The following is a 16,464-nucleotide window of genomic DNA, read 5'->3' as shown; positions in this document are numbered from 1 at the left end:
CACTTCGTGAAGACACTACAAAAGAAATAATTTCAGGAGGCATCTTGTCATCTAAAAGTAGAAGGAATCACAACTATTTTAGCTGCAGGTCAGAGTGCCTTTTTTGAAACCCCTAACACATTAAATACAAAAGTACCTTTCCATAAATTACCTACCAGAATACTATGTGCATTTCTTCAACATCAGCAGCAGGTAATCTGAAAACTTTCCTACATTTAAAATAATTTCCCAGTTACTCAGTTTAAAAGGAAAGTGACATATATAGCAACACTTATTTTTACATTAGTGCAATTTTCCTTGAAGGCAATGGAAGTTATGCCCACCTACAGCAAAGCTGAATTTGACCCACAGTCTTTAGTAACATTGTTTCTTAAAATATTCTCAGCAGTGACCAGAGATCCTCAAATCATTATTCTCAGATTTCTATATTTGCTTTTTTAAAGCAACAGATGCAGTATAATTGAAATTTACTGATTTAAGCACATGCATTCACTTTTTCTGGTTTTCAACATGACCTTTCATATATGCTTTCAGGCAAACTTTGTCAAAATTAAGCATCTTTTTCATCTGTAGAAGAGGTCTTAAACTAGGCAGAAAGGTGAATACTTTATTTAGTAATGAAATCATCTCCTGCCAGTTCTTATTAGCCCTAGACTATAGGCAAGGCTTGTACAGGGCTGTTGAGCAATCAAGGATTTCCTGGGTTAGCCAGTTTTTCATGAGGCTATAGAATTGATCCATTTCTCCCAAATACGGATGAACGCTGTCTCTCCTTTGACAGTGGTTTTTATTATCTCTTCCTGTTACTATTCATGTGAAGCTCAAGAGGCGAAACCCCAGAATTTTTACTAGCTTCTATTTCCTGATGCTGCATGGGATCTGTACTCTGTTTTCATTACAGTGCCTGGAATCATGGCATTTGTGAGCCATCCTGTTTTGTAAGGGGAAAACATAAGCACTTGCTTTGTAATCGTCTCTCTACCCAGTTTGAAAAGTGGGAAAGAAGCAATCCCTAGCTTTCCTCTTGTGAACAGCCCCCTGCTCCAGCAGTGCTAATCATGACAGACAAGTTGACAGTGTTATCCTGGTTTTTATCATGCCCCAGCTTTATTGTTTTAATTCACTCTGGTGCAAATGGCCAGAAAAGCATTTTTGACACTTGCACCCCTCGCAAAGTAGCAGGTTTTTTCACTGGGGTAAGAATTCACAAATGTATTTCGGGTGCCTTGTGCTCTTCACAGAATCACAGAATCACAGAATCACAGAATGTTAGGGATTGGAAGGGACCTCAAAAGATCATCTAGTCCAATCCCCCTGCCGGGGCAGGATTGCCTAGACCATATCACACAGGAATGCGTCCAGGCGGGTTTTGAATGTCTCCAGAGAAGGAGACTCCACAACCTCTCTGGGCAGCCTGGTCCAGTGTTCGGTCACCCTCACCGTAAAGAAGTTTTTCCTCATATTTAAGTGGAACCTCATGTGTTCCAGCTTGCACCCATTGCCCCTTGTCCTGTCAAGGGATGTCACTGAGAAGAGCCTGGCTCCATCCTCTTGACACTTGCCCTTTACATATTTATAAACATTAACGAGGTCCCCCCTCAGTCTCCTCTTCTCCAAGCTAAAGAGACCCAGCTCCCTCAGCCTCTCCTCAGAAGGGAGATATTCCACTCCCTTAATCATCTTCGTGGCTCTGCGCTGGACTCTCTCTAGCAGTTCCCTGTCCTTCTTGAACTGAGGGGCCCACAACTGGACACAATACTCCAGATGCGGCCTCACCAGGGCAGAGCAGAGGGGGAGGAGAACCTCTCTCGACCTGCTGACCACACCCCTTCTAATCCACCCCAGGATGCCATTGGCCTTCTTGGCCACAAGGGCACACTGCTGGCTCATGGTCATCCTGTTGTCCACTAGGACCCCCAGGTCCCTTTCCCCTACGCTGCTCTCCAACAGGTCTGCCCCCAACTTGTACTGGTACATGGGGTTGTTCTTGCCCAGATGCAGGACTCTACACTTGCCCTTCTTATATTTCATTAAATTTCTCCCCGCCCAACTCTCCAGCCTGTCCAGGTCTCTCTGAATGGCTGCGCAGCCTTCCGGCGCATCAGCCACTCCTCCCAGTTTTGTGCTACCTGTCACTGTCAGTAGAACAAATAGAAACAAGGAAGACTTATAAAAACAAGATGAAGACTTACAGTATATTGATGATAACGATGAGATAAAGGCAGAACTTTCCACTTTTGCAGCAGGATTGAAGTGTCCTTTTGTCAGTTATCAGAATGATTAAAGCACAACGAAGAGAACCATGAGTCTGGATCTCTCCCAAATTTCAGTGTCAGAACAGGAAAGGAGTCACGTAATCTCGTAAAGGAGTTTGCAGACTGTTCCAGTCTCTGATGTCAGTTCCATGTGCTGTAAGTGATTGTCCTCCCCAGTCAACCTAGGAGTTGGGCCAGGTCACAGAAATGAACTTAGTGGAAAAATAACCCTTCAAAAAGAACAAAAGGAAAGACTGAAGGAGGGGCTAGGATAAAATTTCCATAAGCATTACTACTGAAGAACATGAAGTTACAACTTAAAATAAAACAGAAGATTGTCTTCTAATCAAGTCCACCAGGAAAAGACCAGGTGTATATTTGTATATCTGCAAGCACAACATGAGGAATGCCAGGCTGAAGCAACTCTGTTGATCACCAGCTGCTGTTTACTGTCACTGGGAGTGTGGCGAGATAAACAATCTTTACTCATATAGAAACAAATCCTAGTTGTTAAAGTGAGATGGCAAAATCCTTCCCTAGAAAACAGAGATGTGATAATACAGAAAGTACAGATGTCATTTCCCAGCTTTCCTAAGATTTCCTAAGATACAGGTTCTATTTATTTATTTATTTCTCTTAGCTAGAGCTGGCAGCTTTTGGGCATTTTACTTGTCAGACCTTTGCCTCACTCTTAAAACAGAAGGTCATATCAAGAGACCTTTTGTCAATTTTGACTCCTTTCTAATGCAGGCACATACCCACTGATATTAGGGATTTTGCTTAAGCAGGAAATAAAAGTAAACAAGTAATAACTTGGTTTAAGTCTAAGTGAAGGGACTTTTTTCAGTCTCTCTTATGATGGTTTTACCTATTTTATTTTCCTCCTTTCCCTTAGAGCTGATACTGCTAAAATCCAGGGTAGGTATTATTTTGGGGGTTGCTTAAAAGACTCCTACACTCCTTAGTGTACAAATAAAAATGTAATGGAATTTCTCCAAAACTGTTGAGTTTTTTCCATGTTATGCACCTCACTGACATGTTACTGGGGATCAACCTTTTCTGCTTTGGTACACAAACAGTTGCATTATCACTTCGTTATCAGGCAAAGGAGCAGCTAACAGTTTAAAGTTTGGGGTCAAGTGAAATCCATCTGTGGCTTTATGGGTAATTAGGTTAGGTTACAAGAGTCAAGTGAATATTTATTAGTTGCCAGATGAATACTCAGCATGTAGTAGAAATTTGCATTTCTACATGCTTCCAAGCTTAATTCATGACTAGTATTGACATAACAATCACATTACAGGCATTATTTTCTTCCAGTCAAAGGAATAATTGATTTGTAATAATCTTTAAAGTATATCATCAAAAGTTTCTAAAAAAATGGCTTCTTTAGAAATCTGATAGAATTAACCCTGCTTTATGCCTTAAAGCCCATTCTCTATAGTTTTTAAAAATTACGTGAAACTGTGGAAGCTACAATAATTGACATAATTCTCCATTTTGTACAGTGCTTGATTGACATATTCATGTCTGTAACATTTGTATCTCAACAGTGAATCATAAGACTTTTAAAAGTCTGAAAAAGATTGCAGAGAACATTACAATATATAACTGGAGCTTAGATACATAAGTTATATCAAAAATTTAATTTCATTTGCTTATCATCAGACATTCCTCATCTCTTTCAACCATTATCATTTTTACCAAATTTTTACCCAGATTTCATTAGTAAAACCCCAATGTTATACAGTAAAATTTCACTCCTATATGTACTCTTTATTGAATGAATTAGGCAAGGAACCACCAAACACTTTAAAGATGGTTGCATAAAACTAATCTGAGATGATTGCATAGATAAGAAAAAAGTCTTCCTTCTTCAGGAGCTAAAAGGAGCTTCATCAGCATCTGTAGTAGCTGCTGATGTCGACAGTCTCTCATCTTTGAGTTCCAGTCATTTCTGTGGGCTTTCTAACCCGTCACGATTCCCAAGCCAAAGTAGTAAGAAAAGTCTTTTTAGTGCCGAATAGACAGGTAGACTTCCCTTCTATTCTTCTTGCCAATCCATAAAATAGAATAAAAAAGCCAATAAAGCCAGACCTTTCTTTATTGCTTTGGTGAGGAACAAAATAGAACACGTGCTTTTGCTCCCATTTTTTAATACAAGTTCCAATTTAAATGTTCAGAAATATTCTAGTGCTAAGTACGCAGTAAACTATTTCTGAATTCTAATGAATATGTAGTTAGCATACATGTGCAGTTCGAAAATTTTAACCCACTGAAATAAATGAAGGGTTATCCATTTAATTCCATGAGACCAGAATTTTGCCAATTACATTTTCCTTAAGTTTAACATCAAAGGATAATACAATTCCATCGAATATGCAAGTCAAATTTCTTCAAAGATTTGATCAAAGTCTGTTTTTAAAAAAGCTATCACATCTCACTTTAAGATACAGTTATTATTGCATAATATTTTCCTGCATATATTTTATTCCAGGCCTCTTTTCTTTCTCTTTTCAGATTTGTATTACTGAAAGCACTAATATCAGCACAAATATTTTGGGAATTTTTTTTTTTCATCTGGATGAAGACAATGGCCAGAAATGTTCACCCAGCCACTGCATCTGCATCTCCTCAGAAGATCCAGATGTCAAAAGTTTTTTGAGGTAGAAAGACAAAAGAGGATTGAGAAGGTAAGTTATTTTTGAATTGTGCATATAAATCCATTAAGTGAGCACCTTGTATGAGTGATAATAAGTGAACGAGAGTGAAGGACATTTTGGAATACAAAAAAAGAGGTCCTTTCACTAAGGAAAATACTTATTTGCCAAATACCTGATTCACACACTGTGGAGGAAGATGTTAATTATATAACCCACAGGAAATGTTCATGTTTGGAAATATCTATAGTTTTAACAACATACCTGGTTATGGACATGATCTTGTGTCCATTTTGCCTGTGACCTGTGACTAGAAAGTTAGAAATAAAGTGCCTTGGCAACAGACATAGAAAATTTCAGCACCTTGGCATCAACTAACTGCTTGCAAAATATGCTAGGAAGCCATTACATCTATTGTATATTTTTTCTTTCCCACAATTGGGAAAGAAGCCAGATCCTTTCCAAAACTGACTCAATGTAAGTTTTCTAACACAGATGTAGTGAAGAAATTAAGCTACCTTATAAGTCCCTTCATTGACTTATTTACCATTCTAAAGCTTTATCATTGTTTCATAAGACAATTTATCACTCCAAATTTTCATCATACTCTGCTTCAGCTACTGAAAACCGTGTCATCCACTGTACAACTTACTGGTCAGATGCACAGCTCAATTAGCAAATTTTAAATATTGAACGTGTATATCAGTTCAGTTCATGTAAACACCCACCACTTTATTATCTAAGTACCCCAAAAGTAATTATTTATTCTCAGAAGTTATCAACCTGACCTATAGAAGCAGTACTGCTACCATTATACTGACATACTCATATGGGGAGAAAATTCACATAAAACTCACCCTGGATCCCAGAGACAACCTACTGCAGAACAGTGTACTCCCCAGCCAACTTTCTTCAAATTGGGCAATTTAAAATTTTTTTTCAAAGACTCAATCCCCATAAATATAAATGTGGCCAAAGCACAAAACAACTTTTTTTTTTTTTGCTTGACTTTATTTTCTTTCTGTTCCGCAAACACTATGAGCCCATATTAGAGTAAGAAGAGTAGTCATTTTTAGGTATCTGAATTGAGCTTCCAAAGAGGATGGCTTCTTCTAAACCATCCAATTCCCATGCAGGAGACCAACAAAGCCAGTGTAGAAACCCTGTTGGAAAGGAAGCCACTCAGCAGCTCCTCAGGCTTCCTACTGGAGTTAATAACTCGAGACAGCATGGGCAGCTGTCGTGAGAGAACTACACAGCTTGGATATATAGTGAGGCGTGAGAAATCTGGTATTCTCAAAGCAGCTGAAAGGCCTGGAGTATGTTATTCCCCTTATGGCCAATTAGAACATTTTTAGGGGAGAAAACAGAGATCTTAAACTAATTTTAAATTATTTATTAAAAACAATATTTGAACTTGCAAAAACATTTCTTTATACCTTGACTGATTTTGAAAAGCTTTTCCTCAAACCTTACTGTAATTTTACTCTGGTGAAATCCAGTGGAGCTTCTTTTGTTTTACACTGGTGTAACTTACATCAGCATTAGGCCCATTGTCTTCATTGTGAGCAAACCATAAATGGCCATTCTTCATGGTCATATAAAATGATACATAGATATTGGTAGAAAAAGAGGTCTCTTGGCACAATCATTACTTTTTCCATTTTCTGTAGACAAACAAACCCATAAAACAGAACTGACAGATGTTATAACCCAAGAAAATGAAAGAGAAAACCCCACAGTACAGAAGAACTAAAGAAATTCCAAATAAAATCATACTGTAACAACCTCCTGGAATACACTTGTTTGTATTCCAAAGTTTGGAAATAATAAAAGCTATAGAAAAAGTTACTGCACTTACTGTCCTTGACAGACCAGGGTGCTGCCAGGTGCAGCAAAAAGATCCCAGAACACTTGTTTGGGTTGTGCAGTAAAGTTTCCTTCTATTTGAAATACATCAGGTTTGTATAAATCAGTCCATATTGAAGTGTCTTATCTTGTGATTTATTTCGTTTAAAAAAAAAGATTTTTTTAATTTTTGCAATAGCTTACTATGTGTTTTAATTACACTCGCCACTCTCAACATCCAAAAAAAATAATGTACACTTTTTCACACAGTGTACCAGAGCATGTCGTGATTTATAATTAATTTTAAAATAACTGAAAGTCTCAGGAACTGAAAGGTTTATGTTTTGTTGAAACTACAACCTCATATTCAGCCTCAGCCACAACTGACTGTAGTTGGAAACCTCTCAAGTATCAGCACTCAGGTTAAAGCCACCCTGAATCCAGAGGAAAAAAAATGCAGTTCTTCTTTGAAAATAACCCTTTTCACAGACATATGCACAGGCTAGAGAGATTTACCAGATTCTCTGATTTGAGAGTGGTTTCAAATGTAGAGATTTCAAAGGCCTCACTTAATAGGTACTATGGCTCAGGCTGAAGTTGAAAGTGCTGGTTTCAACATTGCTGGAGGTTTTAGGAATGTAGAAATTAATAATGCATCGCACTGAATGAAACACAAACAGCACACAAAAATACTAGGTTTTTCCTACTTTTCCCCTGTGCTGGGGCATGTGTAGCTAAGGGAGACGAACGTAACTCATATTCTCACCAATGAATTAGTGTCTCCTAATTTAACAGCATTAAACCTCGTTAGTAAAGGTCAAAGCTGGCTTTCAGTACTTTAAGCTGGATTCTGCTCCAAACACTACAGTTCTGTAATTTTCTGATTCTGAATATCTTCATATTCTACCTCTGAATCTGATATTCTGAAAGGGAAATACATGTACGTACATATGTACATACATTTCTATTTGCATATGTTTGTGCACATCTGTCTTCGCCAGTCTTTTTGTCTACTTGGCTATTTGAGCAGTAACAGTAATTGGAAACTGATAATATAGAAATATAATTGCAAATACAGAACTAACCAAGCAACCTGTCTCGTCCTTGTGCAACTGCTCACTGAAGCATAAAACAGCCATAAAACCTTCCCAAGTAAAACGAATGCAGAGCTCTTGTAAGGTTCAATTAAAATTTTTTAAGTGGCTTAGGATGCTGAATAAATTGAAGATAAGCAGAGGGGAAATGGTGCATATGTGTTTATATGTGTTTAAAATCTGTCTCTATAGCTTTTAGACTTGGTATGTTCTGGATGCTTTGCAATACTTGAGCAACACGAAGGAGCCATAAACGTGACTTAACCAACCAGTTAAGCTACATTAACGGGTATTTTGTATCCTTGTAGTGGGTGCCTTGGGTCATCACATTAATTCAAAGCAGTTGGAGTAAAGAAGGGAAGACAACCTACGAAGTGGGTGAGATCTCTTAAAGCCTGATCCACAGCCAATTGACATCAGTAATGTGATTCCCATTTGTCTTAAACTACTGATCATAATTAGTCTAATTTAATGGATTGCATCAGCCATTTCCCTTTGCACTTTAGTCTACAGTGCTGACCTGAAAAACTGTCTGTTAGCCCTTTTTCTATTTAACATCCAGGAACTTCTGTATGACAAGTTCTCTTGAACGTGTTTATTTTTGCCTGAAATTCCTGAAACGTGCAGCATTAGCTACAGTGATTTTTAAAAGTAAATTTAAAATTATACTCATGCATGAATTGATGGCATTTCTGCAATAAAATTCTGAGCCATATCCTTGGTTGCTTTCAGTGACTGATGTCGCCTGAGTAATTCTCTGTTGCTGACGATATATCTTGACTGATTTGGGTTTTGTGGAAGTTTCAATGATGAATGCCTACTCTCTTCACTCTAGCTTATGTTCTTTCTTATTGTCTCTATGTCTCATGGCTGTGACAACATCCTTTGCACATGCCTGCCAAAAGCTTAGTGAAGCTGACACTGCTCTCCTCTCCTCTTCCTCTTCCTAATCACTAGAATCCTGAAAGCTTCTTCAAAATAGTATAAATGTTGCAAAGGATAAGCAAGCAGAAATGATGAGACTCTTATTCTGGTCAAGTTTCCATAAACTTCAAAAATCACGATGGTGGTTTTTGCTGGGGATTTTTAATGATAATACTCAGGTTCTAACACCTCATGTTTAACATGTTTTTCTTACACACATCACCTTAATTCCCCTTGGCCTTTTCACTTTCTTCCTGCTGTTTTGATATCCCACATGTCTGCACCAAAATTGAACTTGTCAAGCATGGTTTTCTACAACATTTATTAACATACCAGGTCTTATTTTTTAAATTTCATTAAGAAGCTAAATCAAATCTTACAAAGTTGAAGATTATTTTTATATAAAATTAAAGATACAAGACACTGTAGATGTTGATAAAAGCTACAGAAAAGCCAGACTACTGGCTGGAAGTGTTAGCTTTTAAAGACAGTGGGGTTTTGGTTTAGTTCTGGGCAGTTGCTCAGCTGTCAATCAAAAATCTTGTTATACATGAATCTGATGTCAGATCAATATTTGACAAGATTTTTGACTGTCAGGACAAATTGTGAGACATGGATGTAGTGTCACATCCATGTATAACAGGCCATGTAAAACAGCTGCCACTGATAGAATCCTGTCATTCATATATTCATATATTAAAGCAGCTCCCTGAGACCTCATGCGTTAAGTAACTACATCAGAGCCTGAATTTCATCTGTAACCTTAACCAAAACTCATTAAAATTACAGGGTTCATTTGAAGAAGTCAAAAATCCTGTAGTGTTTGTGCTTTTTGGTTCACAATCACTAAAAAAGTTGGTTTTTCTTTTCTCCCCTACAGTCTCTGCAATATAGCAATATTCATGTTCTACTTTTCTCCTATTGAAGACATGGAAATTTGTGTGATTTATGTTAGCGTGCTTAACCAGTGAAACAGTCTGTGAATTACACTGACAGCTGATGGAATAGGAGGAGTGGTAACAAGAACTGAAAGGAGGAGGAAAGGAATTTGTGTATGTTACATACTTTTAAATCCCAAGTGAGACAGATCACCGTGAAGATATGCACAAAGCATGTTTAAATCTCATCAGCTGTACAAAAGCATTGTTATGCTGTATTTACTTGGAGTTCTAGCTTATTCTGTAGATGCACCTCTAAAGGCACCAATTTGGTGGACTGGTTTCTGAAAACATGCCAGAGGTATAGCTTTGAATCATTGTCTGGTAGGAATATCCACAGTTGTATAGCAGATTATAGTGGGTGCAAAGCAGTTCAGAACCTTCAGGTTCTGAGCTGTAAGGAAGTGGTTGAGTCACCAACCCTGGAGGTATTTAAAAGACATGCAGATGTGGTGCTCAGGGACATGGATTAGTGGTATACTTGGCAGTGTTAGGTAAATGGTTGGACTTGATCTTAAAGGTGTTTTCCAACCAAAACAATCCTAGGATTCTATGAAAAGAAATGTGAGATGCTGGAGGAAGAACATTTCAGAAAGGCATTCACTGTGAAGAGAAGCTGAGCTATAAAGAGAGGAACAGGCATACATAAATCTGTAAAACAGAAGAAGTGAAGGAGTCTGAAGGAGTGATTAATTTGCCTAAATATAAGTTATTTCATGTTATCTGAGATACTCTAATGCACCTGAGATATAAATGTGGAGCTGAGAGCCAGAACACATGGGAAATCCATGCTTTTCTTATGAAACAGCTGGAAATTAGGAGTGGCCTATGTATCTAGTATAACTCTAGATTATTATAGTGAGTCAGGCAAATCACACCATGACTCTGCTTTCATTTGTCTACCTGAGGCTTTTCCACACTACTTATTACCATGGCAACTTATCAAGGACCATCTCCTTTCTCTGAACACAGACCATAAAGTGACAATATCAAATCCAGACTTAATCCATGCTGCTGACATTTACATCATACTATTAATATCTAAAACCTACAGTGACACTGTATTCAAGAAGGATACTTTCCCAGTATGTGTGCACCCCACATATACACAACCTTTTTCTATCCTTAATATTTTATTATGTACCGTAGCCTTAAATCTGGTAGCCTTAAATTAGGTATCCTTAAGTCTGCTGCTGAGGAAGGACTAGTTATTTCATGTTGCAGGTATTTTTGAAAATCCCACAAAGAACTAATTTTATCTGATGGTAAAGTGCAGTGACTTTTGGACTGAGAAAAAATAGGGAAATACTTACCAGCTCACAACAATACTACATACTCAGGTTTTTATGAGAATTGAAGTATACTTTATCTGAGCAGTGTTGTGAAGCATCTTTAAGTGGGTAAATATTACTTTTGGTGCTAGAAATAATACAATCCACAAAAGGTAATACCTCTTCTCTTATAAAGAGTGTCAATGCGAATGTCATGAATTTGAGATTACATCTGTCTGTATTGTATGTCTTCTAGGTTCAGCACCAGGTGTGATCTGGGCTTTATTGCATTTAGAAGACAACTAACTATACAATGTTTCCTGGCATCAAGAGTTTTGATCAAAACCAAACTGGAATATAGTCCTCTTTTTGGTCAACAGCATCAGCATGTTCTCTGGAGGACCCCTAAATAACCACTGATCCAGTCAAACTTATGAAGTCTCTCACTGTACAAACGGGCATAGCTATGGAAGACTTACACCAAAACAAACTAGTTCTGAAGGGATGACTTGATCCAGGGACATTTGATGACTGAACATCATGACATGACTGAAGCAGCACTGGGCAAGAAAATGCTGTGATTCCATAAAGATAAAATACAAAGACATGTGGGTCCCTTGTTCTGTGGCTTTAAATGTCAAGCCCAGCTGCATTTGAACTCAGATCTCTCTATCTTTAAAGCAAAATGGGCAGGGGGTTAACCTGGTAAACATAATTTCGCTTAAAAGAGACCTACAGTTCTTTGCAGGATTACTTTACAGTAGTAACATACTCCCAGTTTTGCTTTACTCATATTTCTGAATACTATACAGTTTAACACATTCATTTTATTACCCTACCAAATTGTGGAAGATACATTGACAAACCTGTTTTCAGATACCATACCTTGTAGTTCTTCTGTTTGCTGACAGTACACTCTATTTTAGTAGTTGGTTATGAATTGCCTTAAGTCATCTGAGCTGCATAATCCAAAGACGTTCATATTTCTTTCCTTCCCTGATGGCAAAGAACTACTTTCCTTTCACAGTCTCTTTTTAAAAATTATGATTAGTCTAGAGCCTTGCCTCTACACTCATTCATCATTCTCTCCTATTAGTCTTATCACTCCATAGGGCTTGAGAGAATTGGCTAGTAACATCACCAGTAACTCAAGTTTGAAATAAGGCTATCAAAACAGATAGGCTTACATGCCAACTCTTTGGACAAAGTGTAATTGTAAAGAATGGTGCAAAGAGGTAATGAGAGGAAAAGCTTCATCCTCTGGGAATCCTGCTGTGCTTCTCTCACTGTTCTGTACTTCTACGGGCAATTTTCTGTTGCCCAACAAGTAGAAGACAAAACCAATGATGAGAAATTTCAGTTAATCATTTAGTTTATGTTAATGTTGTCTTGTGTTGGTTATTATACTAAATATTTATTACGATATTTTGAATGAAGTATTGTGTTTAAGTTCTAAGCTCTGATATATGAAACTGATTTTGAGATTACATTAAAAAGCCTCCTCTACACATAAATTATCACCATCCGATTTTTTTTTCCATAGAAATTAATCTGTTGTCATGATCTGCAGCTTTTAATATCACCAAAGAGCAAGGCAGTAGGAATGGGGAGATTAGAAAGTTTTTCTCTCTGATCTAGTAGTAAAGAAAATACAAGAAGCAAACTGTTATTTATTATTTTGTGCTGCTTTTTAACTTTTTCTAAAGTGCATTAAGAGTGCCTTTAGGCAACTGACACTCTATTAATGAACATGATGAAAATTATAAAATCACAGGTGTTTACAAACAAATAAGTTATTACTGAGCTAACATAAGGTATTACACAGTCTTAGGAAATCAACTTGCAGATCACAAAACAACCTCAGATCTTCTGAATTTGAGCAACTTAATCCAACAGGAATTTCCACTTCTGGTTGTTTGACTATAAGTAAGTAAAGCATCTGAACCTTTTTTGAAGGCTGAAGGAATACCCATAGTTGCAGAAAATGAATGTGTCAGCTTATCCAACATGTTCATAGCCTGTATGTTCCAAATAGCCACAGAAGGCTCGAGAAATTTATTTTCTTTATATTTTAAGGTCACATTTTTAAACATCAGTAGTCATAGTCAAAGAAAGGGATTCTCATCACTAAAAATATGTAAAATTTAAGTTGTTAAATCTAAGCTAGATTTCCCTTAGAAGTAGTAACAAGAACTGTCATTTCTGAGGTGTGAATCTTCTGAGCAAATGCAGACAAGCTAAGATAAATACACCTTATATGTTATTATTTCTCTCTGTTGACTCTACAGAGATCCTAAACTGACTGGCCAAGATGACCAAATGAATTCTTCCCAGAATCAGCACCATAACACACTGAAAACTAAAAGCTTCATCCCCACAGGATCACATAAGATGTTAGAATTAGGTACTTAGGCTTGTTTGTAGTCAGTACTAAGAGAAAGGCACATCTTACAGTTATGCTGATCGAGAAAATTGCCAGAAACAATCATTTATGAACAAGACATGTTTGAATACCTGCCCTTTTGTGGGTTACAAACACTTAATTCAGTGTTCCTCATTAGATTTGGGTTATACTATCCTCCAGTCTATAGAAGTTGGTTTTTTCACTGGACTCTGACAATCATTCCTACATTCACAATAGCTCATCCTCAGTAGACTGAGTGAGAGATTTTCCACCCACACGCACTTGGAAATATTTAGTGGAGCAGAAATAGGAGCTTGAGGATGTCTAGAACTCGTGTCTCTTGCTTGGTGGTGACTGCTCCAGCCACTAGGTTCCTATGCAGAAATTAGGCAGAAGAGCTGTTCCACTGCCAGCTTTGTTTTGAAAAACTGGACTGCTGTAGTGCTTTTTTATGCCAGGCCTGTTCTTTGTCCCTCAGACCAACTCCAGGATCTTAGGCAAGTTTAGGCATCTTCTCTAATAAGAAGGTGAATAACAGTAGACCTTAGAAGGAAGCTAAACATCTAGTTCCACCTAACAATGCACCTCCACGTGTACGTGGAAACCACCGGTTAGTTCACATGGGTCCTACCTATGTTAGTCAACAGTTCTCTGATATTGAGTCCAGGAGGCATAGGAATATTAGCTAAAATATTCAATCCCCTGAAAGAAGATGCTTGCTTGACTCCAGACTGCCTGTTGGCAATGGTCCCCAGCCACTCCTAACTCCTAAACAAGTCTGTGAATTGTATGGGAGAGTTATAAATTAATACCATTGAGGTACCATTCTATTAATTAATACTAATTAATAAAAATTATTATTAAACAGTAATAACTAATAATGAGTATTTTAAACAAATATATTGTGCCAAGATACTAATATCAACACAACAGAAGGAAAATTTTGTTGTAAAATTAAGAAACACTTGAACATGGACACTCGTGTAATTAGGTGGTTCCTAAAAGCGATTTTATGAACTATTCTCTTGCACTTAAAAATAGGCTGTTTGAATCACTTTCCTGGACAGCAAACCATCTCCTCCATAATTTGAAAAACCTCTTCAGATTTCATCAATAAACCTAGATTTCTGAATTCCGTTGATCAAACCTCAAAGGAGGTATTAAAGCATTCTTATCAGGCAACATGAGACTGAAGAATAGCCAAGGACTTGTTGAAAGTCATTTATGAGCTTAGATCCTATTGAAAGTCAATTGTTCTTTGACTGCTAAGTCATTCCATTTGGCCATAGCACAGATAAAAGTGGGTTTTATCCCTACCCCTCTTTGAGGAAGAGAATGTAGAAAAAGGAAGAAGACATCAGTGGGTGTAGAGGAAGATGAATGAAACATTGAGATTAGAAGACTCAGTATTATATTGGAGTCTAGCTGTGAAGTACAGAGAACCTTAATTAGCAACAGGCATCTTCAGCAGCCCATAAAGTATAGTTCTATACGTGTATGAGATGACTGCGTTACTATCTGTTATTCTATACTCTGTGTCTGTCTTATTTACTTAGATGACAAGCTCTTTGGAACTGACATTGTCTTTAGGCACTACCATGTTGAACATGAATAACAATGTTTTCATACAATAACTTTCCAGGACAATAAAACATGCATTGGTATGATTAGATATTAAAAACAGAAGACACTGTTTAAAGTAATCTGCATATATGTATTTATTTTAGTTGTCTCATCCATCACTATCAGGGAAGTTTGCAGACACATGAAAAATTTTTTTTTAGTTCCTCGTTACACCTTCAGTTTAATTTATTGTCATTGACACACAAAAAAACGTTATCATGGATGGTGTTACTCCAGTACCTCTTTATGCCAGGACAGAGATCTAGGATATTTTATACTACTCAGAATTCTCAATATCCAGCTGGGAAGGATTTCCAAGTTACAGAATCTGAGACAGCATCCCTCACAATCTGGAGAGTTTGTGATAAGCTATGTCCTTCTAAAATATATAAAAGATATTGGGGGTCTTGCTAGCCCTGAAGTAGGAAGACACAATAATAACCTAAAATATCTTTGTTTCTTTTTTCAGCCTCAGGCTGAGTATTTTAAGGAACTTCCTACAGACATTGCACTGAATTTCATCTGAGAATTCTGAGAAGATAGGGATTTTTTTTTTAAGAATATGAAATACAGTGTATAAAGTAAATCCTTATCAGAGTTGCACAAAACCTTGGAGAAAGTATGACAATACCATCCTTCCCTTATCTTCAGTGTTGTAAACATTTTTCAGAATATTCCACATCTGACATGGGGAATAGCAACATATCCAAGTGGAACTCATCCAAATCTACTCCACTAGGGTCTCATAGGAGCTTTAATGACCTCCACTTATACAACCGGACTGCTTAATGCAGAAGAAATTATTACCAGTATGAATGAAAAGAAGCCTTTGACAGGCACAGCCATTCACAGATTCACCAAATGACTAATAAAAAATCACCTTTGTATCTGCTTTCTTCTGTGAATTACTGATGTTGCTGGAGACAGAACAAATTAGCAGGTGATGAGGATAGAAATTCAAGCTCTAATAAATAATTTAGGTTATCCTTAATATCCTGTTGGGGTCCAGCCTTTTTCTTGCCTGTTTTCCTCGTGTAGCAAAGAAATGTTGGCATCACGAGACAGCATCAAGTGTTTTCTAGAGGATTTTCTCCTTACCTTTCTTACCTTCAAACAGTCTTTATCAATAATGTTTGAACCAGGGCTCAGGTAACTTCACTGGAGGTAAGAAGAAAAATAGAAGGGAAAAGAAAGGGGAACAAGCCTTCTTAATATATGCACTTTTTTATTCTTTTTTCAAACAGTCTTTGGACATGTAAAGGCCTGTTAATTGGGAAGAGAGGTTGTTAACAAATGAAGGAGGAGAGAGAGAATGAGAACAAGAGAGTGAGAAGAGTAAACAGAGGAAAGAGAGAGGTGCCAAGTCAAAGAGAGAGGGAATGGAAGGGCAGGAGAAAGGCAGGGAAAGGAAAAGAAAGTCAAAAAGATGAAGAAAGAAAAAGAAAGA

This window comes from Nyctibius grandis, chromosome 2, assembly GCF_013368605.1.
Source record: "Nyctibius grandis isolate bNycGra1 chromosome 2, bNycGra1.pri, whole genome shotgun sequence".
Classification (NCBI taxonomy): domain Eukaryota; kingdom Metazoa; phylum Chordata; class Aves; order Nyctibiiformes; family Nyctibiidae; genus Nyctibius; species Nyctibius grandis.
This window is presented reverse-complemented; position numbering follows the sequence as displayed.